Below are 23,785 nucleotides of genomic sequence, written 5' to 3'. Positions count from 1 at the left end.
AGAAATAATATATATATATATATATATGTAAAAATCAGCACTTATGTATATCGTGAACATTTTAATTGTTTTTTTTCCTTTTTCCGATAAAAAACAAGATCAGTGAGTTAGTTTTTTAATAGGTTATAACGACAAAAACCAAATGAGTAGAGCATTATTAGGTATTAGTTAATATTGTATGTTGTCGAATAACGTATAATTAAATTCATTTTAGCCTTTACTAAAACAATTTTGAGAAGAATGACATAGAAATGACGTAGCGCCATCTGTTGAACTGTAAGAAGATTTGGCGGTGGGCGGTGATGAATAGCTGCCTTCCGTCTGGTCTTACACTGCAAATTAGGGACAGCTAGCTTCGATAGCACACGTGTAGCTTTGCGCGAAATTCAAACCAAACTGAGGAAAAAATATAATACTTTTTATTTTTTTAGTTTTTAAGTGAAAAATATTCATTAGAAAACAGTTCGTGTTTTTATTTTGTCAAGTGTTGAACCAAATTGTACAAGCGTATGGTTTGTTTTGAATTTTGCGTAAAGCTATCCGCACTAGCCATTCCTAATTTTGCGGTGAAAGACTAGTGGGAAGGTATCTAGTCTTCACCACCCACCACCAACTCTTAACTATTTAATTAGTTATAATGACTTTTGTCAATACACACCAGACCCCGCTAGACAGCGGTATATCTACAGATTTACAACGCTATAATCAGAGATTCGATTCCCCTCCGTGGGCTTAGCAGATAGCCCGATGTGGCTTTGCTATAAGAAAACACACAAACACACACAATACACACCAAGAAACAACAGCAAGTAAAAAAGTGACACTCGATATAAGCAACGTTAGCCTTAGGATCGCAACCTTATTATTCGGAACAGGTCTATACTTTAATGAACCAACAAGATTCTTTAAAGTATATACTAACAGTTTTATCTCATAAACACAGAATTAATAATTTCTTTATAGTAACGTTCTATAATTAATATAATTTCGTAAAAGTGTGTTCTTCAAACTTGGCAATGAACAATGAATAATACCCGTCCACCCTACGATTATTTTGAAAAAGTGAGCTAGAAACTGCTTATCTAGTATGTTTGGCCTAATTGCTCCAAATTAACCATTTTTAACCCGAATAACAAAAACTATAAACGGTCCAAATTTACTTTTAGGTGAAGCTGTAGTAAGAATTTCAGACCGATATCTCACGTGATATTTTGCGTGACCTGCGCAAACGTTTCGGTCAGATTTGAGAAGTTTTTGTTGAATAGCCCCCCAGTGGCTCAGTGGTATGTCTGTGGACTTACAACGCTAAAAACCGGGTTTCGATACCCGTGGTGGGCAGAACACAGATAGCGCATTGTGTAGCTTTGTGCTTAATTCAAAACAACAACGCATTGAGATTACATTTAGGCCAAATTTGGCACCTAACTGTAGACTGTAGAGCTGTATCAGAAGAACAAATTTAATTGTAAAAGTTAAGTATGTTTTTCTATCAAATAAAGTTTCAGAACTTCTAGTGCCAATGAAAATTACAGGAAGAAATTCAATCAATATTGAAGATTTTCTGTTTTGTGTACTTCTTAATAGATTGTCTTGAAATCTGGTACGTGAAGTAAGAGTCCAGTAGAGCACATCCACAGAAAATATGTAATAATTTGGACTATCACAGTCATAGCTACAAAACGTAGAATATCACTAAACTATCACTGCTGTTAATAACATGCAGTGTGTCATGCAAGTTGTTTTGGTTGTACGATACACTACCGTGTGTCTTAATAACACGTACATTGGTCATTTTATTGTATGTTAAATTACTGCAGAAAAAAAAGAATACCAGGTCCAAAATGTTGTTTAATACTTTTATTTTTGTAATGAATATCATTCACCAGAAACGTTTACATTTATTGACTTTTCTGGAAAATAATAATGATAAATTGATCAACACTGTCTAAGAAAACAACACAATAATCCATGAAAAATTAACAAGTTTCTTAAAGAACCAATGTAAATATTGCATTCCTAAACATTAACATAACATTAAATACGCAGCGAATTAAATATTCAAATGAAATTAATGTGACATATTTGCGTTAAATACAGTAACTAAACCACCGCAGTATACTTTCTAAAATCAATCAATCAACAATTGCACTTCACTTTTACTAACTTAATTTTTCTGACTTCACTTGACTTGCGCCTACTTGATCGCCTATACATATAAGTTGTCCAAATGAGGCTTAGAACTTTCTACAGTCCATGGGAAGCTATGATATAACAATACTTACTTGATTAAAGCAACCAGAAAGTTATAAAAAATTTCAAGTAATGTGATGTTAAATTACAACATCTGAACTACACACACAAGTTACGACTCTTACCATGTTTCGTTAGGAAATCTGCTATAACTATTGTTTTCAAAATGATTAGTTTCAATACTCTTGTTTTGAAAACAAAACAATCATTAAATGTTAGGTCACTAAAGGAAGTCAATAATAGCTCTTACACTAAACAATCTTGTATATCTAACACGAACCCAAGGCTTGTGTTATGTTTTTTGTATGTAAATGTGACTAAGAGTTTGATTCTTACGTGTTGCAATTCTCTTTAGCACTGATAGCATTGTTTTCACATGGATTCTGCGGAGATATTTCTTCATATTTCCATGTGGGGTCCGACATGTTGCACCAGTACCATTTGAATATTTCCGCGCAACATTTCGTAACCATATGAAAATGGACTAGATTTTGGTTATTTATTCTTTGATGACAAGTTCTGATCAACACTAGAAGGCAGGCATTTGCCATCCTTCATGGATCCACCTGCACTGGTAAGTCATCATATATATTTGGTCTTCCCTTGATTTAATTGTTAGACGCCTCAAATCACTGTCTTTTTCTGGATTTCACAGTTTGACCAATGATTACTCAACAGTATGTGGTGGGCGTCCCCAAAACCCCGTAGGCAATTATATCAGCCATTTTCTTTCAGGTTTTCGAGAATGAGCGACAGGGCAACTAGGTAAAACTATTACCAAGTGACAATATTTCCAACTACCCATTGAAAGTAGAAATTTTAAGGTTAAAATTTAAAGCGGTTGACCTGAAGCATTGTATAATTCAAGTTTCCTCGTCTCATCTATGTAGTATTTCACAGAAACATGTTTCCCCTGAAAAAGCGTGTGTTTTTAAATTTGTCATTTTTAAAACCTGTAAAAATTGAGTTAAATATCTGTGAAATCCACCAAGTCCTTATCTTAATTTATTTATTAGAAACCAGTTGATACCTGTATCACGATCTGCATAAGCTGCTTTATCAAGACCCAACATTGTCTTAAATATTACCATAAACATTCGCATTATCAAGACCCAACATTGTCTTAAATATTACCATAAACACTTGCATTTCAGTCACACTGAAACATTCATTGGTTCTTCTTAGATGAGTCAACTAACGTCAACTCTAAGAGTTCACTTTCATTGTTGTCCGCTTTCCGACAACAATAACTAGTCTTCATTAATTAACGTGCAAGATGTTATTTTGGTAAGATAAGCAGACAGGATGTGCCTTATTTGGCTTAGCCCAGTTTTCACATAGAGAAAGAGAAAGTTAGCAGTCTTCTCGAACAGTAATATGTGTTAAACGAGAAAACAACAAACATTTTCAAAATTTACTATTAAGTTAGAAAGAAGTGCAATCTTGATACAATACGTTTTCTTCTTCTGATCATGTTAGAAGATCAAATAAAAACATAATATAATTAAACAACGGCAGAAGAGAGATTGCTTATCAACAAGCAACAAGATAAAAACTGGGAACTCTTCTGTAACGCAAAAAAATAAAATAAAACTCTGTTTTAACTATTTGTATGATGTTTCAACATGATGATGATGTCACTTTGACACTTAGTTTGATTGTTTTTTGAATTTCGCACAAAGCTACACGAGGGTTATCTGCGCTAGCCGTCCCTAATTTTGCACTGTAAGACTAGAGGGAGGGACGCTTGCTAGTCATCACCACCTACCGCCTACTTTTGGGATACTCTTTTACTAACCAATACTGGGATTGATTGTAACATTATAATGCCCCCACAGCTGAAAGGGCGATCATATTTGGTGTGACAGGGATTCAAACTCGTGACCCTCAGATTATGAGTCGAATGCCTTAACCACCTGGCCATGCCGGGCCTTTAACGCTTAGTGATGTCTCTTCTGTGACTCCTGTTACAAGAATTTGTCAACTTTATGGGCGTGCATCAGTTTCATTATCATTTTGGTTTGGCTTGTTATTGTTGATGGTTAGGAGGTGTTTACAGTAAATCTTAAATGTCCTTGCTCTTAATATTTTATAATATATATTATAGCTTGTTTTTCACTATTTTCTTGCAGGAAATTTGTTGTTGTTATTATTTTAAATATTTGTCTATCTTAAATCTTCGTTTATTGTATAAAGCTACTTCTGATTTGTTTTTTACGATTGGGTGGGTAAGTGCTATTATTTCATATTTAGTATATAATAATATTATTTGTAAAGATGGTTTCTTTATCTATAAGCATTTAATATGAATAGCCTGGAACAAAAAAGTAAAAATTCTGGGGAGTTAAACTTATATTAAGGCTTAGAATGCACTCTAAAACACTTTGGCTTCTAGTTTGACCTGTGGAAAGACAGACAACAGTCATAAAAGCTTTGTCGCACTTGTAACTGATTAATGGGATTCACTGTCACTTTTATTATGCGTGCATAGCTGAAAGAAGGTAGAGTTTGGTACCGCCACATCCTAACTCTCAGACTCTTCGATCTGCAGCCTGACATGTAAATCTCTAGATTAAGCTCAGCCTATGTATCACTAATTTAGAGAGGTTCATTTCTTGATACAAAAAAGACTTTCTTAATTTTTTTTTGCTGTTCGTCCATGTGACTTAGTTGTTAAGTACCTACATTTATTATTATTTCCATGTGGTCTTCTGACAAAGATCTCTTCCGTGGCACAGTGTCATGTATTCAGACTGACAACGCAGGGCAATGGCTTTGTGCTTAACTATAAACAAACCTAAATCCCTCAACGAATTACATTTTAATAACATTTATGAATTGTGATTATTTTTACAAATTCATTTAATATTTTCAATTTTTTCTTCATTTATCTTTCCACATTCCCGTTTTTACACTTTTAAGCTGTTTATCGACAGATGAAGAAACATTATAATACGTATAGCCGACATGCCCAGGTGGCTAAGACACTCGACTCGTAATCTGAGGGTCGCGGGTTCGAATCCTCCTCGCACCAAACATGTTTGCCCTTTCAGCCGTGGGTGCGTTATAATATGGTGGTCAGTTTCACTATTCGTTGGTAAAGGAGTAGCCCAAAATTTGCTGTGGGTGGTGATGACTAGCTGTCTTCCCTCTGGTCTTAAACTTCTAAATTAGGAGCGGATAGCGTTCGTGTAGCTTTGCGCGGAATTCAAACAAAAGAAACTTTTCTTGTGAATGGTATTTATTGTTTTACAGGGTAATGTTTACCTCCTGTCCCGCATCAGCTTTGGAGAAGTGTCGTGTCCACTATTGACTGGTATTCTATTTGGAAAGGATGTTTTGATTCGTTTGTCAGTTATTGGTATTGTAACTTAAATAATCTTACTTGGCATCATGCGGTAACTACCAATATTCAGTTGGTTCATATATTTCATCATCTTACGAGCTTGTGTTCCTTTTGTGGAGTTGTTCGAGAAACTATTGCTCATTTGTTTTTCCAACGTTCCAGAATACAGGGCATGTGGAATTTAGTTTTGTTGAAGACAGTTTTAGGTTGTGAGTTAACGAATCACAAAAAAATTACAGGTGGGTTTGGTTGGAATTTTACCTCAGCTAAGTTCTAATCATCTCAAGTTGATACATTTGTGTACGGTTATAACTACGTTTGTGTATATTCAGCCCGCAATAAAGTTCTATCACGTGGTGTTGATGTTTATTTTGTCAACATTTTTAAGGCTCAACTTGAAACTAAAATTTATTTCGATTTCTCACAGTTTCGGTTGACCAACAAACTGTCAGATTTCTATAGTATTTATCGTGTTAAAGGTGATGGGATGTACAGCGTTATTTGCAGTAATTTAAAATGATAATTTTGTTTGCTTTTTGTTAATTTTCCGTTTATTGTTGTTCATTTTATTTTTTTATAGGTTTGGTAATATTTTTTATGTTTTTCTTCATCACTATAAATTTTCTCTGTGTGTACTTACCTTTTATTAACACTTTATTACAATCCAGATAAGTACAGTCATTATCACGAAAAGTCTTGAAAGACTGATGTATTTTTTGTTTATACCCCCCCCCCTCTATGAGGGTGGATTAATAAAGAAAAAGAAATGCTATTCAAACAATACTTAAATGTAATAACCAACCCTCCCTACGCGGCCCGTAGGTTTCGGTTGGAATACGTATGCAGTCTTGTAACATTTTTTCGTACGTCTCGGATTACGATTCGAATGCCTTAACCCACCTGACCATGCCGGGCTTTTTATGGTTTTTATGTTTTTATTACTTTGTAGAAATACGCATTTAAGTATAGAAGTCAACTAAACAGTGGTACATGTTTTAGAATATCTACAATTTTCTGAAAGTTAGTGAAAAAACAAAGTAATTAAATACAATACAACCATTTTATTATATTTATTTCCGAAAATTCATATGTCAAGGCACTGGCATCAACAAATGATGCCAACTGTTATTAATATTAATTGAAGGCTTTAGAAGCAGAATATAGAAATGAATATATTATAATAATTATCACTTCGTTTTTATATAACATTAATGATGATCTGCGTCTTTTAGTAAAATGATAATTCAAGTTGTTTAGTTTTAAACTATATTTAAATATGGCTATTATATTCGACCCGAAAGAACTGCTGACAGTATAAATTAACAATAAAAAAACGAGATCGTATTTCTGTTATTTTTAAAAGAAACAAGTGAATCTGCTAAAAATGTTTTATTTAAACACTTGTTAATCATTCTAAAGATGCAGATTGTGACCTAGAAAGCGGACTGATGATACGAGGATGAGAATAGACCGATTGATAACCCTATATAACACAAATTTTGTTCCTGGATAGTATGTGTTATTTCTTAAATGCTTATGTTGTAAAAGTACAAAAACTGGCCATTACTCCCTTCGAACTTTGTGATCTAGGTAATGAAATTTAGAAGTTAACTATTTTCTTTACAAAAACAGGCAAATCTGCACATTTTCATTTACATAAAGACTGAATAAAACAACATATGAATCAAGATTTACATGTATTCATACTAAATTTATACAAAAAATGAACAAAAATGTTTAGAAGTGAGTAGTTTTTCGAGATTTGCGACTGTAATGTAAATCACTTTCACGTACCAGCCCCAAAATATAGTCTCTCATCATGTTTTCGTTATACGCTTCCAGGTCACAAAAGCAAAGTTTGAAGAAAAAATAGGTCTTTTCCATTTACTTTAGGCATAAGCAATTGGAAAATAACAGTTTCTGCCCAGGATAAAAAAAAAAGTAAAAATTTTGTTACATTATGTAAAGCTTGTTCTGGTTGATGTTTACACTTACTGATAGATATAGTCGAATAATAAGTAAAAAATCAAATATTTCAAATTAACTTTTGCTTTTCCCTACAAACACCGAAATGAGAAGTAAACAGTGAAAGTGATTTATTACTTAATTTGTAGTAATTTACTTAATTTATAATAGTTTAATTTTTATTTAATATCAAATCTCTTGGTGTAGGATATGTTTTTATTTTTAACCAGACGCTGATTTATATTGTTGTTAACCAGAAAACATTTTGAAGTATTTTTACTGTAGCTTATTGAATAGTACAGTATTTTCTTGAAAGTTCAGAAAACAACTTGAGTCATATAAATTAAAGTTAGTCAGCAAACCCGGTCACAAAATTTTTAATTAATGAGTTGGTTACAGTAAAAGATTGATTATTGAATTAGTGATTTTTAATCAGTTTATTAAGATACACGATTGATTACTGAATTGGTGAATTTGTTAATCATTTGGTTCATTACTGTAAATTACTTAGAAAGTTTTATGAATATTGAATTTGTATTTTTAAGAAGTACTAGAGAGACGAGAAGAGTTATACGCACCAGATATTTATTTATATTAATAAAACAGCATGTCTGTGTATCTGTGTACCTGCGTGTGTGTGTGACCGCTACAGCTCCAAGAGGAAAGAACCTAGAAATCTGACATTTGGAACCATACTAAGTTGACCCTGAGGGTGTGAAACCGGATATTATTACTTATCCACATGCGTGCGCGCATATGTATCTTATTATGAGGCAAGTTAGAGAAAATCACATAGAGTGTGTTTGTGTGTTTTTCTTATAGCAAAGCCACATGGGGCTATCTGCTCAGCCCACCGAGGGGAATCGAGCCCCTGATTTTAGCGTTGTAAATCCGGAGACATACCGCTGTACTAGCGGGGGGCAAAATCACATAGAAAATTCTAGATTGTAACAAGTAATTTCCAACAGACTTATCCTCAATATCTTATTTGTTTAGAAATTGTAATTTACCCCATCCTGTCGGACCTCTTACTTAACATGTAAAAGGGTACAGTAGACAGTTATCCGTTTCGAACTCTCATAAAAAATAAAGAAAATGAGACTCATATAATACAGGTGTTCTTTTCTCAGTCCATGGCGTGGAGTGAGTTCTGCAAGATGAAAAATTATTATCTATACAGAAGGATATTAAACTCTGGAAGAATGAGTCGTTTGGTGACGATAATTCTTCTTTTATTCCTTGTTGTCAATGGGTCCTCAAGTGGCACAGCGATATGTCTGCTAGAAACCGATTTTCAATAACCCTGGCGGGCAGAGCACAGACAGCCCATTGCGCAAAATTCAAAACAAACCAAAGAAACAAATTTTACTTCTTCAATAATTAGTAAGTTTTGTGAATTTGTATTTCAACGAATTACTAGAGAAATGTGAAAAGTCATACGTACCAGATATGCGCATTAGATATTTTTAATAACATTAATTTGTTTCATGAATTATATCCTTTGAAAACTGTTACCTTACCGTTAAAATCATGGAACCACACAGTAGTTTACCTCTTGAACTTAGGCCTCCTCATCTGCCTCAAAATAAGAAAAACAAGATATTTACGGATATATGATATCTTCGGCCCGGATAAAACACGATTTACATTACACCTAAATGGATGACACTGGATGATAAAGTTCTCTCTGGGTTAAGTCTTCACATTAATAAATCAAAAATAGCTAATTAAAATAGATAATGTGGTCGTTATAATTATTGGATATTCAACATTATATTCACAATATTTTAGTCAACAAATATAAAGATGTAAAACCTACATACTTGATTATTTCCCTTATTTTACATTGTACAAAAGTCTTGCAACATAACTTTTTTTTCCACAGAAGGAGTCTGATACATCCAGGTGTGAAGAACTACTGTATGGTCCCTAAGGAAATTCATTAAATCAGTACAATATAGTTTTAAACAGACCCATCTAGTTTATTAGAAATGGTACATTACAAAGACAAAATCAACTCGAAGCTCCAGGATAAAAAGTTGTAACATTTATTACAGTTCAGTATTTGTTTTCCACCACCATTTAATGCATGTTGGATCTTAAACCCTCAGATTTTTTGTACATAATCTGGCCATTGGATACTTTTTGGCTTTAGTTGTTAGCCATAAAGTATCCGTGATTAGATATTAGAGCTATTCACCATGGTGAAATAAATTTACATCTGTATACAGACATGCATACAGAAACAATGGTCGTGTATCACAGGTTACGAGAAACTCTTCTCAGATTGGAAACAGTACCATCAAAGTATATTTATATCATATTGGTAGCATCTAAAGAAAAATAAAAAAATGATAACTGTAACTTTCAACAACAACAAACAAACAATTAATCAGAACGAACACTAATAGTTTTTTCATACCTTTACATCTCTTCTCGTAAATCAAAGATGTACTCCTCCTCTCGTTGCTGACAGTGTCGATCCAGGAACTTTTGTCTTACAAGCACTGACAAGGTGTTGGGAGAGATTAAAAACTGGTGTCTGGAATGGGTCTTTGATTTTGTGATTTGATTTGGTATTGAAAGAATGAGGAAAATTCCCTTTCTACAATTACTATAATCAAAATGATTTTGGAAACGATGATAAAGGCGTATACAGTTATAAAATTGTTAATTATTTTTATTCTGAAACTTTTGGCGTAATAATCATAATTTTTCCACCGTTTACAATAATCTGATTTTTTTATCCCTTGACAAATTATATAATTCAAAATAAAGTACCCATCAAATCCTTTCATATTTTGAGCTATAGCTGTATAACGGTAATGTTCTTTGATATTTTTTTGTTGGAGAAAACATAAACAATTGTTTAAGACAGCGTATCCAAACTTTCTCGGTTTGCAGCGCCCTTAATGTCTCAGTAATTTGTTTCACGACGCTCCTAGTCAAAAAGAAAAATCTAACAGTTCCGTTTATTGAGTAGTTAGGTCCAAACATCTTAATACTTCATTCCCACGGGAGAGTCACTGCGAGCTACAGTAGTACAACAAAGATGTGTGCTCAGATCCTATATCCTTACACAGTTTTCTAAAAACCCTCGCCTTCTGTGGCCGAGTTTTTATAAAGTTCACCATTTTCAACACACTTTTCCGGCTAGGTTCGGTGAAGGACTCAGGTGCTTTGACACAAGGGCTTACCCTACGGATTATGTAATGGGCCCATAGTGCATCAAGAGTTTTGCTTCGTATGAGTGCCTGCAATCCTCCATAACAACCAGACATAGAGCTACAACCATTGGTACAAATGTCAATGCACTTAGTCCAGTCTAAGTTGTTTTCACACATAAAAGTGTCAACGATCTCAAACAAGTCTTGAGTCTTTGTACCTGCAGTGTTACTTTTACAAAAGAGAAAGTCTTCCACAATTTTGTCACCATCCACGAATCGTGTGTAGCAAATCAAATGAACATCCTTGTTACTATCCGTCGTCTTATCTAGCCGTAACCCGAATTCCTTCTCTTTCTTTTTTTTTTTTTTTTAATTAGCTGAGGTCTTCGGCAATGTGTTGGATTCTATGACTGATAGTATTGTTGGACAAAGGCACCTTTGAAAGCAGTCTTTCTGCAGATTCACCAACCATAATGTTCACCAGTAAAATGCAGCCAGTAAAATCAGGTTTTCTGCGATGGTGTGAGGATTTTTTACATTTCGCGACTTTATATACCTCCTTGTAGAATGCTAGCAAAACATTGCTTGGTATTGATGCTTGTTTCAAAAATGTACCTTTTTGTTCTTTCAATTATTTTAACTTTCTAGTAAAATAATTACTGAATTTACTAACCATGTTAGGATGACTTGTCTCTGAGTGATGTTTTAGTTTGCTTAGAAGCATGCACTCTGGAGCCAAAACTTTTAGACACTTCATGATTGATATTTACCAAAGTAAAACCAAAATCTAGATAACTATCATCATATTTCCAATATTTAAGTTTCTTCACAACTTTGCCACTGGTCTGTGGTTCGCCATCCTTTTCTTCACTTCCACACTTCTTATTAATGTTTAAAAATATTTTAATTTTTATGCACAAGGACTAAAAATCAACAAAATAATTCACTGACCTCGCAGACACTTGATCACAACATTCTTCAGTTAATTCAATTACTGACAGACACGAGAGTCGACAGAAACAATAAAGTTCGAGAAGTTACTGGCGTAGCCGAAAGTACATGTAAACAAAAACATATCTCAAACATTCGAGAACGTCATTGAAAGGAATGTAGCGCAGTCTAAGGTTAAAAATGTTAGTAGTTCGCGCGGTGTCCGACAGATGTCGATATCGCTGTGTTTCGCTCGAAAATTTGAAATATCCGGCTGTGCCCCCGTGAGTTCATCGCGGCGCCTTGGAGCACCGCGGCGCATAGTTTGGGAAACACTGGTTTAAGACAAGATTTACATTCTACACATATGAATTCAATAAAATAACGACATTAAGGATAATGTTTCTCTCTGTCAATAATGACAAAAAAGTTTTAACAATGGTAAAATTTATCGCAAAAAGTTTTCTTTTGTCTATCAATCCTTGATGCATGTCAATAATAACATTCTACAGATTTACAAGTTCTCTTACAGTCAGAACAGACAACACATTGACCTTTCGAGCATTCATTACACTGGCCTTAAAAATTATGTTTATTGAAATAGTAAAACGATTTTTCACATTCTGAACAGTGTATACTCGTATTACCCCAAGAAAACCTTTAAATGACGTTATACCGTCGAAATGATGATAATAATATTGTAGATGGATTTTTCCGGGAATCGAAGAACCTCTGTATATCACACACGATTAAAGTTTTCCAAAAATGCTACATGTAGTTGATAATTTAGATAAGGTTGAGATGTACTAATATATTCTATACTGTATTGTCCTTCTACAGGCCCGGCATGGCCAGGTGGGTTAAGGCGTTTGACTCGTAATCTGAGAGTTATGGGTTCGAATCCCCGTAGCACCAAACATGCTCGCCTTTTCAGCCATGGGGGCGTTAGAATGTGACAGCCAATCCCACTATTCGTTGGTAAAAGAGTAGCCCAAGAGTTGGCGGTGGGTGGTGATGACTAGCTGCCTTCCCTCTAGTCTTACACTGCTAAATTAGGGACGGCTAGCACAGATAGCCCTCGAGTAGCTTTGTGCGAAATTCAAAAAACAAACAAACAATCTTCTAGTTTTACACTACTAAATTAAGGATGGCTAGTGCAGGTAACTCTCTGTGTAGCTTTGCGCAAAAAATAAACAAACGTGACTTTTAGCGTGTTCGCCTGTAAACTTATCGTTGATTTTTTTAAATAATGGATAGAATTTTAATACAAAATTTCAAATGAAGAACATAGAATAAGAGAGCAAGATTCTCAATGACCATGACAGTTTGAAATATTTTACGATAAAAATATATATTTATTCAGTGAAAATGCTTATAGACTAGACATTTTATGAAACTTTATGCACTACCTACAGAAAGACAGCTGGACACTAAATCATTGGAGCTGAAATTCTCACACTAAATAGCACTTATAAATATATATACATATATATATCGAATGATATTAGCATACATAAGATGCTTTTATATTCTGTTGTTAATAACGAAACTAAATAATGAGCTACTGAGTTGTGCGCATGGGAAGAACACGAGTATAAACTTTCATGCTCAACAGCTAGGTCACCGGTAAGCAAAACGTTATGTATAATAATAACTAATTGTGTAAGATATACTAGTAGTGCAAATCAGTTTGCACTTCATAACACCGATTGAACAGTAACAAGACATCATGAAAATGACACAAAAATGTGGTTGCACTGTATATTAAGTAAATACTTCGTAAAATCTTTGCCATCGGTTCTGGTAATTGTTAGTAAACTTTGTAAGGGTTTCTCCACATCATTTGAAATTTCAATAGGTTTATTAAACATACAACAAGCTCATCATGGTCAGGTGGTTAAGGTTCTCGACTCGTAATCTGAGGACCTTGGATTCGAATCCCCGTCGCACCAAACAAGCTCGTTCTTTCAGCCATGGAGGCGTTATAATTTGAAGGTCAATCCCTCTATTCGCTGGTAAAAGAATAGATCAACGGTGGGTGGTGATGACTAGCTGCCTTCCCTCTAGTCTTACACCACTAAAATAAGAACGACTAGCACATATAGCCCTCGGGAAGCTTTGCGAGGAATTCAGAAACAAAACATGGAACAAATTGTATCTTTTTTGAAGATAATACAGCCGTTTTTGTAAGAAGATTATGTTCTTCCACACTGGATAGTGTTACAATTTTCTGATGTTTTACTATTTGAGAAATAATCTTCAATCAGGACTATGCCGATCCTTGATGGTGCTTTGTGAGAGATATACATTCTTTTACCCAATATAAACCATCCTTGCCTTAAAAAATAAAAACTCCACCGTATGAGTCGGCATTCTATGGGATACGCCACTAGCACTCCTTTTGATGCGTTCCTGTCTTCAGTTTAAGTTTAGCATCTATTAGATAGAATATAATATATATATATATATAATACAGGAAGCACTACTTAAAATACAAAAACATTCTACACAGGAGTCACAATCAATGAGAAATTACAAGTAACTTGTCAAGCTATCATGAATAATACAAATTACGACAAACAATTTAAAAGTAAATTAGCTATACAATGCATCCGTATTTTATATTTGTTTTAAAGATACCAGTACACTATTTTTAGCAGTGTATCATTATGGAATATTGTTCGAAATATCCTGTATTACTTTCCTCAATTTGACCAAATTGTTTTGTTGGCGTTTAACTATCTTATTTTTTCATATAAATTCACATGGCCTCAATTACATTGCCATCCACAGAAATCTTCGGACCAGGGACAAGTCTTCTTGTTGCTTCCACTCTCCTCCCACAGAAGAATTTCTGTTCATTTCAGGCCCATTTACCCTGAGCTATCTACAGTAAATATGTTAAGAATATCAGCCTGCAGCTTGTGCCTGTAACAAACCCCTGCTTTTTAACAACATAAAGAAAGAAATCAAGGAGTCTATTCCTGAGGATGCATTATAAGCATTCTGGTCAAAGATGGCATGTTCTCTTGAAGGATAGAGGTAAGTCTATTAACTTACAACGCTAAAATCTGGGGTCCGATTCCTCGCGGTGGACATGGCAGATAGTCCAATGTGGCTTTGTTCTAAAAAGCACAAACAAACAAGGTGACATCATATATAACTGATATATGTACATTATAACATTATTTCACATATCAACATGACATATTATAGCTGCCATGATAAAGTAGAACAGTCTGTGTAATTTGCATATATATATATACCTATAATTTTTATACAGTATACTGAGATATAAATTTGAATTGTAATACATCATAAAGATTTGATAAACTGGTGGAATATAGCTTAACTAAAGTGATTTGGTGAATGGTTGTTGTTCAATAAAAGTACCATTGCATACTTAATAATGAAACAGTATGGTACACATGTGCGTAACTTTTAAAACTTAATCTGCTATGCGAGTAATTGTATACACCAAAATATTATTCAAATACGAATATGACGATTATAATGTAGTTGAAATACTATTATAATACACTCCTATAATTTAGCAAAATTTCTAATAGACCAGATTAATTAAGAAATTAAAATTAAAAATATAATAGACCTAGAATAATTTAATATGAGAGGTACAATCTAACCTATGAAAAAAACAACAAAAAACAGTCTGTGTCACGTCACACTCGACTTTTCTAAATAGGAAAAGTCGAATATCGTCGGCCCCTGCCCCTTGCGTGCATGTGTGACACGTGTACGTGTGTGAATACATAATATAAATTACTTTAACTTATCGGTTCATGTAAACTTTGTTTACCAAACTAACTAAAACCTGTGAAGCAGTACTTTCCTTTTATAATACATTATTACCTTTAGTATTCTTATTATTAGTTTGAAGTTAAATAAAAGCTACACAATGGGCCATCGGCACAATGCCCACGTCGTGTGTGCAAGTCCGGTTTCTAGCGTCAAAGTCCGCAGACATACTGCTGCGCCACGGGGTGGTGATATTATTATAACTGAAACGCTAAGCCATTTTTTATCATTTAAAAATTATAAAACAGACACTCCAGTTTTTTAGACATATATTAACGCAACTCATTTCCTTTATGAGGGTTTTCTGCCTTTACTTAATATTTTTAACTGCATTAAAATTTTTAAGTCTATATAAACCCTAATTGATCAATGTAACACTAATGGATTTGAAATTCTGTTTTTACATATCTCCGCTTTGAAATCCGAAATGAAAAACTGAGAGAAACTTATCGTTTTTTTTAAAACACGTTGTGGAACTATTCTTAATACTTTAAAATTGATTCTACTCATAAACCTATGTGTTCAGTATCGATGCGTTCTTCAGTATAATACTTGTATTTATATGTAATAGGTTATTTATCATTGAATATATTAAACAACAAAAGATCTACTGATTCGAGTATAGTGCAAATTTACCCACTCTTCCTGCTATCACAATAAAGCTAAAACATTTTGATTTTTGTTGTGGAAATTTTCTTCAAAATTTGATTTAACTTCAACTTTTCTTCACAGCAGAGGTCGCTGTAATATTTAGGTGTTTCCATCCTCCAATCATTTTTATTCATTATAAGGTCTGCTGCAACTATTTTCTCATTTATATCTTCTTTAATTCCATTATCAACGTTTTACTAAACTTTCAGTGTCTCTTCTTGCTAGCTACTGGCAGTTTCAATTGTCTTAAATTTCAACTATTTACTATTAATTATAATTATTACTTTAGAATCTGCTGGTGTACGTTAATGCATAATTGTACGATGGCTGTTCAAAAAATACGCGGACTGACGTCATAAAACAAAATGTACTTTATTTAGAAGTTACAGGTCTGGGACCCCTTCAAAGTACTCTCCTCCCCAACGCACACACTTATCCCAACGGTGTTTCCACTTGTTGAAACAGTCCTGGTACGCTTCTTTTGTAATGTCCTCCAGCTCCTTCGTCGCATTTACCTTAATCTCGGGAATCGTCTCAAATCTTCTTCCTTTCAAGGGTCTTTTGAGTTTGGGGAACAAGAAAAAATCGCAAGGAGCAAAGTCAGGTGAGTAGGTGGGGTGGGGAAAAACAGTGATCGAGTGTTTCGCCAAAAACTCACGAGTTCTGAAGCACAAATTTCGCAGCAACGCGGTGCATCTTCAAATTTTCGGTCAAAATCTCGTAACAAGATCCAACTGATATCCCACACTCTTCAGCAAGGTCCCTGACAGTCAGATGTCGATTTGCCCGCACCAGGGTGTTGATTTTGTCGACGTGTGGGTCGTCAGTTGACGTGGAAGGACGTCCAGGACGCTCATCATCTTCAATGGACTGTCGACCCTCCTTAAAACGTTCATGCCACTTGAAACATGCCGTACGCTTCATACCAACATCACCGTAAGCGGTGTTAAGCATAGCAAAAGTTTCAGTCGCAGATTTTCCAAGTTTAACACAAAATTTCACAGCAAGTCGTTGCTCCTTCAGGTCATTCATTCTGAAATCCGCCAAACGAAAAAAACGCACTTCACTTAAAACCGCGTAGCTAATACACAAATGAAGATATCTGCAATCGGGAAATGGCGTCGTAATCAGCTGATCTGTTTGAACCTAGCGACACCAAGCGGATTCCCCTGGAACCAACTGGAGCCGCGCAATTCAAACAATTTGAACAGACCTCGTATGTATATAATTTGCGATAAATATTTCTTTAACATTTGAAAAATAATTTGTGGTTCTAATTGTTTAAATTTCAACTATTTATTATTAAAGATAATTATTATCGTAAAATTTTAGTAACTCTTCTGGTAGATGTAAGTTCATATTTGTATCAATGCAATCTGGGATAAATTTTATTTAATACTTGAAAAATAATTTGCACGTATACAAGAGTGAAATATGGCATTACCAATTACATCGCCAACAACAGGAAGCTCAAAATTTAACAGTGGAGCAACTTCGTCTTCTTATGACTTCCCCCTTCCCACACTGACTCAGCAGTTTTCTCTTAACAACAAAAAATAAATACATTTACTGATTGTGTTGTAATAATACTATCACGTTTCACACTGTATTTAAATAGAAAATAGAATAAAGCGATTTGTTTCAAAAATGGATCTTAAGGTACAAAGAACTCGGAAATGAGGCGAAAGGTTTAGCTTAACTTTCCAAAACATATGGAAAAACTTCTAACAAGAACAGGTTATTCTAGTTTAATTTAAAGTTGTTAACTTTGTAATTACCACAACCGTACTTTTACTATTTTATTGGTTGCCTGAATAATGTTTAAAATAAACTGACTTCTGAAAGAAAAAAAGATGAATTATTTTTAAAGTAGTTCTTGAGAATAGTTCCATGTCTACTTCACTTATCATTTTGTCTACTTAACTTTTTATTTCTTATTATTTTCATAACTTTCAAAGTCTGTTTTTGCAGCATTGAAAGTTAAAAACATAATCATAAAATAGCATACAATATATTTACACCCCATCCTACTTTACGCTACGGCATATTAATACTGCATGAAAATATATAGAATATTATCATCTGACTCTCTCTCTCTGGTGTTTGGGTATATATATTTGTATACCCAGGTACACTACATTACTTTGTTGGAGTAGCCTCATTAATATATTTAGAGTAAATACAGAATGGCTGTAGTAATATCATAACTTTTATCTGGTCCTTTTAGGGCAATGTCCATTCATATTGTTCTTTCATTTTTTTTAATTAATTAATTTATTTTTCAATAAGTCTAGAACGTAGGTGGCCTGTTTTATTTTAACACTATTTTATTATTACTATTATTATTTTAAATTTGATTTTATCTTAATGATCTGATGTACAAATTTAACGGGGAGAGGTATTTAGGTCTCTCTTCATTATATATGCAATATCTGTCCAGTTCGCATAACAACTCATGTTTTCGCCAATTTTTATCAAAATATTTTATTGTACTAATCTAGCTGGTATTGTTTGTGTAATTGTGCATGAACTTTGAGGAAGTGGTTTTAGGTACTCAATCTGATTATCAAATAGAACAGGTTTTTGGTATGAATTTCGCGCAGCTAGTCATCACCACCCATTAACAACTCTTGGGCTACGCTTGAACCATATAATGGCTTGAATTCCAATAATGGGATTGACCTTCACATTATAACGCTTCCATAGCTCAAAGAAAGAGCACGTTTGGTGTAACGGGGATTCGAACCTGCCACTCTCAGATTACGAGTCGAGTGTCCTAGCCACCTGGCCATGTCGGCTATACGTATAAAATGTTTTAATCTGTCGATAAACAGCTTGGAAATGTAAACACGGGAATGTGGAAAGATAAATGAAGAAAAAATTGAAAATATTAAATTAATTTGTAAAAATAATCACAATTCATAAATGTTATTAAAATGTAATTCGTTGGGGGATAGGTTTGTTTATAGTTAAGCACAAAGCTACAAAAAGGGCTATCTGTGCTTTGCCCACCACGGATATCGAAACCCATTGGCGAGCGTTGTTAGTCTGAATACATGACACTGTGCCACTGAAGAGATCTTTGTCAAAAGACCACATGAAAATAATAATAGTAATAAATGTAGGTATTTAACAACTAAGTCACCTGGATGTACAGCAAAAACAAATTAAGAAAGTCTTTTTTGTATCAAGAAATGAACCTCTTTAAATTAGTGATACACAGACTGAGCTTAATCTAGAGATTTACATGTCAAGCTGCAGATCGAAGAGTCTGAGAGTTAGGATGTGGCGGTACTAAACTCTACCTTCTTTCAGCTATGCACGCGTAATAAAAGTGACAGTGAATCCCGTTAATCAGTTACAAGCGCGACAAAGCTTTTATGACTGTTGTCTGTCTTTCCACAGGTCAAACTGTCTTATAGTACATTCTAAGCCTTAATATAAGTTTCACTCCCCAGAATTTTGACTTTTTTGTTCCAGACTATTCATATTAAATGCTTATAGATAAATAGACCATCTTTACAAATAATATTATTATATTAAATATGAAATAATAGCACTTACCCACTCAATCGTAAAAAAAAATTGAAAGTAGCTTTAGAATATAAAAGAAGATTTAAAACAGACAAATATTTAAAATAAAAACAACAACAAATTTCCTACAAAAAATAGTGAAAAACAAGAGCTATAATATATACTAAAATGTCAAGAGCAAGGACATTTAAGATTTACCATCAGCAATAACAAGCTAAAACAAAATGATAATGAAACTGTAGCTAAAATTATTTGAGCAGCTGCACTTCGTTTGTAAGTAAGGCTTCATTTCTGACAGGCTTACCCTGAGATAACTGAAAAGCGATACATTCAGAACTGGTTGGACAAGGTTTCCACCTAAAAAAGGTAAAGACGCTCAAATTTTAAGAAATATTCTTCAGATATTTTGTAAATAGACACCGAAAACAAAATACGATATTAAAGTTAATATCAAAAGTTACTATTAAATGGTAACTTAGCTTAAGAATGCTTCTTCGTAAACTCAGACATGCCTTCTACGTTGCATTCTACACGGATATATATTTAAAACAGTTTCTGCTAAATCTCCAAGATGGCGATTCTCAACTGGAGCACGTTGATTATAATTTTTAGAGATGGCCTCATTTCTAAATAATTCGTACGTGGATCAGATTTAGCCTTGAGGAGCACAGATCCAACCAAGAGTTATGCCTATATGTCGTTTTTTTCTTTCTGTCAGAATGTATGTTTATACCATTAATAAACTCTAAGTAGACCTAAGCCAATATTTAAGAACCCACTGAACAGCATTTGGTCATGAAACGGTAACATGAATGAGCTTTTTCTTTTTTCATTTATAATTTGAACATAAATCTATAGCTTGAAAATAGCATAGTACCAGTAGAAACAGGTAGAAATTAAGTCAAGGTTTCGAACTAGCATTAAATCTTAGACTCTTATCATGTTATCAGTTTCTCCGATAAACCTTAATATACGCTAATCAACTCTGCACATATTTCATGTTTTAAGTTGTTTTTTAATTGTGATTTTTTATATGGAGGCTCAACGGTATTCCTAAGAGCTGATTTCCTACAGGGATTCGACGGTAAGTTTGCAAATGAAGGTTTATAGTGCTAAAAATGCACGTTTCGATAATTGCGGTGAGCAGAACATAAACAGGCCATCGCAAAGCTCTGTCTGTGCTCAACAAACAATAAAAATTTAGGGATTCTTTTTTTCGTTTTCGTAAGTTCTTTTTTATACAGTGAAAAACCATCATTTTGGAGGTTCATATTATTTCTTTTCAATTTTCGGGGAAGGGAGTTACCTTTCATGGAAATATTCGGACCTCATTCCCCATTCGATTATTATACATTTTTATTACCCGCGTGCGCTTCATCTGGCTGTAAACAACCCATCCTGTGAAAAATAAAGAACGTGCGTTGTGATTGGATAAACTTACGCCAAAAAGCAACATTTTATTCAATAAGAAACTACGTTAGTTGTCGCCAGAGACAGTGAAAGTCATAAACCGAGCCAGGATAAGTCAAGAAACCGAGATATATATATTCAGAGAAACAATCAATCCAGTGTTTGATGAGTCTTCCGTTACTTATAATATTGATTTTTGATCTTATAGAGTTTCCTACTGTGGTATACCTCATTACTTCATCTCGTACACTAACTGTTAACTAAAAAAATATATTCAAACATGGCCCTTTATATCTTTATTCCGTTCACTTGATCTAACTGTTGTCAGTTTTATCAAATTGTCATGTAAACATCGATCTAGACGACTTTAATTACATCCCTTATTCTGTCTTTTATTCTTCTAATTATAAACTATTTATATTCTGATATAGCTCAATGAATTCAATAATCATTTGGGCGATAATAGGATAACTTCTGTATTCTCTACTGACATTTGTTGAGTCACATGTACAAGAAGTTGGGAGATGGGGCATACTATAATTCATACCTCGTCAAATAAACTCTAATTGCAATTTATACTGATGCGGCATTTGCCCCAGCGAATTTTTCAAATATTTTATTTAATACAGTACTGCAATGGAGCGTCAATTTGTTCAGAGTCAATCTCAATTAAAAACAAACAAACAAATTCCAGAGGGAGGTCTCCCAAATCCAACGAAAGAAAGTGATACTCCTCTCAACCCCCCAAAGCGCATCTGCCGTACCCTTTTTGTTTTTGTACCCCTTCCTCGTCCCAGTAAGTTAGACATGCATTCTTTTTTTCACACAGTGAAATTGTTCAAAACATGAAACGGAATGTATGTTGTTGTTTTTTCTCAAATGATTTACAACCTGTGGAAGAGCAATCGTTAACTTGAAAAAAATAACGAAATTCAGTCAACATTGTACATATAGTTCATATTATAGATTTGTTCTGAAGCCATGCAGCACTGTCGTGAAGAAAAAAAACATTCATTTTCAGCAGTAGGATAGTCTTATGCAATTATTGTCCAATAAACTGCACAATATTTGCTAGTTAAAAATATAACCTGCAGTTTCTGGAACAGACATATAACAAATATAATGTTTTTCACATATTGTTACAGATTTTTCTTTACTTGCACCCACAAAGTCTCAGAAATATTATTATAGTTTTATTTTACTGATTCTGTTTGTTCGATGCACTCGGGAAATAATAAGTTTAATGTTCACAAATTCTCCTGGATGATCGGTAAAAGTTAACTCAAATAAAAACAAGATATAATAATAAACTATTGGTTTTAAAAGAAGTTACATAGTCATTAACCGTTATCCTAATTTTGAGTTGACTTGCATAAAACAGATAAAATCACACTTCACCAATTTAAAATAGTTCAAACCATAACAGTCATATTGATGAAATTTGATAAGATAACTAGCATCTAAACCACAACAGTGGCCAACTGGCCTGATGAGAGCTGGCTTTCACGAAGACTCGTCGGCACTAGGTAAGGCAGATACAGGCTTGGATGCTCTTTAAGCACAAAGCTACAGAGTGGGCTATCTGTGCTATGTTCATCACGGGTATTAAAACCCACATTTTAGCCTCGTAAGCCTATAGAATTACTACTGAGTCAACGGGGAGGGTGTGGCAACCGATGAAGAGTGGTTGACATATCTCGCAAGGGTCAACAAGTCGAATCTTCCTATCATTTATCAGAAAGAGATTAAGTTCACTTGTTTAGTTTGAGTTTTTCGCAAAGTTTCACGAGGTTTATCCGAGCTCACCATCCCTGATTTTTCAGTGAAAGGCTAGAAAGAAGGCAGCTAGTCATTGCCATCCACCGCCAACTCTCAGGCTACTCTTTTACCAACAAAGGGTTGGATAGACCATCAGGGTTGATACGGTGAGCATGTTTGATTTTATTTGTTTGTTTGTTTTTGAATTTCGCACAAAGCTAAACGGGGTCCATCTGCGCTAGCCGTCCCTAATTTAGCAGCGTAAGACTAGAAAGAAAGCAGCTACTCATCACCACCCACCGCCAACTCTTGGGCTACTCCTTTACCAACGAATAGTGGAATTGACCGTAAAATTATAACGCTCCCACGGCTGAAAGGGCTATCATGTTTGGTGCGATGGGGATTCGAACCAGCGACTTTTGGATTACGAGTCAAATGTCTTAACCGCCTGGCCATGTCGGACATGAGTATGTTTGGTGCGAGGAGTATTCGAACGTAAAATCCAAACATTGCGAGTCAAGCGCCTTAGCCATCAAACCATGCCAGATAATAAGCACCATTCTAGAAAAGACTGCTACTACAAAAATAGAATTCTACACATACAGTTTATTTTTAAACTATTCAATAACCTTAAAACACGTCGCCAGAAGATTTGTTGAATACACCCACTCCCCCCTCCAAAAAAAAAAAAGTAGCATGTAATCTGTAAAAACGATGTGCGTTTTCACAACTCCGCCGCTAGCGATGTTCATTTTGAAACCACCTGCCGGCAAACTAGAATGAACTGGTTTGATGCTGACTGTAAATTCCCAGCTAGAAGATAGGTAAGCGTACTTTATTATGGGTTCTTTTCTTTCATAGATACAAACACAGCAAACTAAAGTGAGAATAATAGGTCTAAAACTCACACAAGACTGCTATTTTTGCATGATCATGACTCCAACGGCGCATTAGACCT

At 34.3% G+C, this 23,785-nt stretch overlaps 1 pseudogene across 1 annotated transcript; it reads right to left on the bottom strand.

The window, feature by feature from the left end:
- Positions 1–6,451: 6,451 nt before the first annotated feature.
- LOC143244831 (protein GVQW3 pseudogene) lies at positions 6,452–19,954 on the bottom strand (annotated as a pseudogene). Its single transcript, XR_013025342.1, has 2 exons — positions 14,719–19,954; positions 6,452–14,094 (listed from the first exon to the last, which is right to left on the bottom strand). The product of XR_013025342.1 is annotated as a protein GVQW3 pseudogene (transcript).
- Between the last annotated feature and the right edge of the window lie 3,831 nt (positions 19,955–23,785).

Source organism: Tachypleus tridentatus, chromosome 1 (assembly GCF_004210375.1).
Source record: "Tachypleus tridentatus isolate NWPU-2018 chromosome 1, ASM421037v1, whole genome shotgun sequence".
Lineage (NCBI taxonomy): Eukaryota > Metazoa > Arthropoda > Merostomata > Xiphosura > Limulidae > Tachypleus > Tachypleus tridentatus.
This window is presented reverse-complemented; position numbering and strand designations above follow the sequence as displayed.